The sequence below is a fragment of the Condylura cristata genome, unplaced genomic scaffold (assembly GCF_000260355.1).
Source record: "Condylura cristata isolate star-nosed mole 26May11 unplaced genomic scaffold, ConCri1.0 scaffold00019, whole genome shotgun sequence".
Lineage (NCBI taxonomy): Eukaryota > Metazoa > Chordata > Mammalia > Eulipotyphla > Talpidae > Condylura > Condylura cristata.
Genome location: NW_004567120.1, coordinates 33,696,665 through 33,699,896, shown reverse-complemented (window position 1 = coordinate 33,699,896; position 3,232 = coordinate 33,696,665).

The following is a 3,232-nucleotide window of genomic DNA, read 5'->3' as shown; positions in this document are numbered from 1 at the left end:
GGCCAAGAGGCTGGCTGCCAGGTGTCCACATCTCGGCGACACCGGCTCTCGCGGCCTCCGGGGTCCGCCTCCGTGGTCCCAGAATAACGGTGTTACCGCCACCACCACCCCCGGGCCCGCGCGACCCTCATTTCTAATCCTGGAGGGTGTGGAGGGCGGAGTAGAGGGAGAAGGGAATTCCAAGGTTTTGCTGTTCCGTATAGTGGCTGGTAGGCGCGTGAAATGCAAAGAATCAGAAATTAATGTTCTGTAAGTGTAAAATGCAGGCTGGGTTTCAAAGACTGCACGGTTTAAAGTGTGCAAAACCTCTCCGTTTCACATTCATGGCAAGTGGATATATATTTGGGGTTCGTTGCATTCAACAAAACGTTGATTTCACCTCTCTGTGTTTTTACAGTGTTCTCACTAGAACACTGAAACTTCCTTGTCTGGCTCGCATTAGTTTCTAAGGGACAGCGCTGGTCTGGGGAAGGCGCAGGGAAGGGGAAACGGCAAGAGAGGACGAGACGGAGGGGGTGGCTCCAGGCTTTTGGAAGGAAGTCTTTCTGTTAACGGCAGGGAGCTGGTTTTGAGAGTCTCTGCCCTCACCTTCTGCTCCTTATCCTAAGTGCAACGTGTTTGTCTTGGTACCTGCCTGCAATATCACAGGGATCCCAGAACGAAGAACTTTAGAGAACAAAAGTTGTTTTCGCTGAGACGTGTGCGCCCCGCCAAGTGCCTTTCGTGGGGTCCCTGCCCCTACGGGCCTGGCCTTCTGCTGATTGGCTGTTCTAGACAGAACAAAGACAGTGAGCTGCTCCTTAGCGGAACGGAGAAATTGTGAGCAACAACTCAAACTGGAAAGGTAGAAAAAGTTGGAGCAGGAAATGTACGAACGATCAGGATTGAGAGTTGTGAGCCTGGTCACAGTTGAAAGTAATCAGAGCTTAAACAAAATCTTGGGGTGGCTGTGCGTGGACCCGGAAGGCAGGGGCTGCGGAGGGACCCGGTGGCCGCGGCTGCAGTCTAGGAGGGGGATCCTGGAGTGCCTGGCGTTGGCCAGGGGAGGTGTGCCATCGGGTCATCTCACGGGCACAGAGTGATGACTAGTAAGGAAGAGCAGTGACCAGCTCGTCCTCCTCACCCCTGCACGCCCTACGGCTCCCAACCTCGCTTTGTGGTATTTCATCAGTGCTCCCTGCAGGCGCTGTCTGTTAACCTCTAGAAGGGAAGCCTCACTGAGGGCTTCGCCTCCATTTGCAGTAATGAGACCCCACCCTGCTGGTGTCAGCAGATTGTGATTATCAACAGCTACTGTCACCTTCTGGGCTCAGAGATGGGGGGTCTTTTCCAACACATTCTGGGCTATTGTTGCTCTGGTGTTAGCCTTCTGCCTCCCCACCTCCCTACCGTGATGCAGAAGCCCAGGATTGCCCCATGTGAGTCAATAACTGGTCACCTCACTTTCCCCTACACCCCTCTCTACCACACTCAGCGGCCCATGTGAGGACCTCATCCATTGAGGCCTGCCTGCCTCTGGCCAGCCCTGTGCAACTTCTCCTGTCATTCTCAAACAGAGACACTTCATTTCACCCTTTCTACTCTGCTACTTTTTGTTATTTTCTTTTTTACAAGATTTATTTATGTATGCATAAAAGAACTGGGGTACAAAAAATGTACAAAATGATGTAAAAATAAACTTTTGTAATAAAAAAAAGAACTGGGGTACAGGATTCACCAGAGACACAGTGGGGAGCAGAACAGGCAGATTGACGAAGTACACTGCTGAGGGAAGCAGCAGGCAGTCAGGAGAGGTCTGCTGTGCCATATGGGTCACCTCCTTGGCCAGGGACCGAACCATTGCTGAAATGGCTTCAACCCATTGTGCCACCAGGGAGGGCCCCCAAATGTCTAATCTTGACTTAACTTTCATCCACATAATTACGTTTGCAATTCCAACATGTTCTCATGGTCAGAGGAAGGACCCAAAGATGACTGTCAATATCCACTTCAGGTATTTTTGCTCCACAATCATCCTTAAGCTGAGACTATTCTCTTTTTAAAAAAGATTTATTTATGTATGCATACAAGAACTGGGGTACAGGCCAGAGGTATGGAGGGGTGAGAGGATTCACCAGAGACAGAATGGGGAGCAGAACAGGTGTATCTATTGAAACACACTGTTCAGGGGAGCAGCATTTGAGAGAGGAGAAGTCTGCTGTGCCATGTGGGTCAGCTCCCTGGCAGGGATCATGCTGCAATGACTTCTGATAGCTTCTTAGTGCTGTGCTTTAACCCCTTGCACCACCAGGGAGGGCCATGGCTTTCTATTGTCCTTAGCATAAATTCCCTAAATCCTAGCTATGATTTAGGGGCTTCTGCATGATCTGACACCTTTCTAACTTCCCAACTTGGTCACTTATCATTTTTTCCCTTACTCACCTTGTCCCATCATTGTGGATTCATATAAGTTCTTTAAATAATATGTCAAGTGCTTTTCCTGAGCAGGGCCTTTGAGCTTGCGCTGCTGATATCTAGAGCATTCTTCCCACACTTTTCCCTCAATTCTCAGTGTCCACATTACTTCTGCAGAGAGAGCATCCCTGACTATTCTGACTAGGTCTCCTCTCCTTGAACATGCATGCTCCTTATTCTCTGTTACTGCACCTTGTTTCCTTCAGAGAGGTTTTCCTATTTTTTGTTTATTTTCTTGTCTATTTTTTCACATACTCCACACTAGAATGTAAGCCTTATGAAAGCAAGGGCTAAGTCCGTTTTATTCGCTATTGGATACCCTACATGGTGACTAACTCAGCAGATCCCAAGGACACAGTCAACAAGATGAGTTGATGGATTTTAGGCAGCCCAGTTGGGCATGGACTGGAAATTGGCGCACACCAAGTTGGAAAGGCCAGTTGGGGCGTGCAGGGGAATGAGCTGACACAGAGATCTAAGTCCTGGAGTCACAGGGGACTTATTGTAGAAGGGATGAGTAAGGCTGGAGAAACTATCTAAAGATCCACTAGGCAAGAGTGAGCCATCAAACAAGTTTGCAAATGAATAAATGTTTTTATAGTCAAATGAATCAGACTTTTCATTCCTGCCATCTGGATTTTGCATCAGGAAATCCCTTTGGCTCTACCTTCAAAGAATACCCAGAATCCAACAACTTCTCCCCACCTCCTCTGCTAGCCTCTTGATCCAAGGCACCATTACTATAGTCTTATGGGACCCTCCTCCCCTCCTCCCCCCC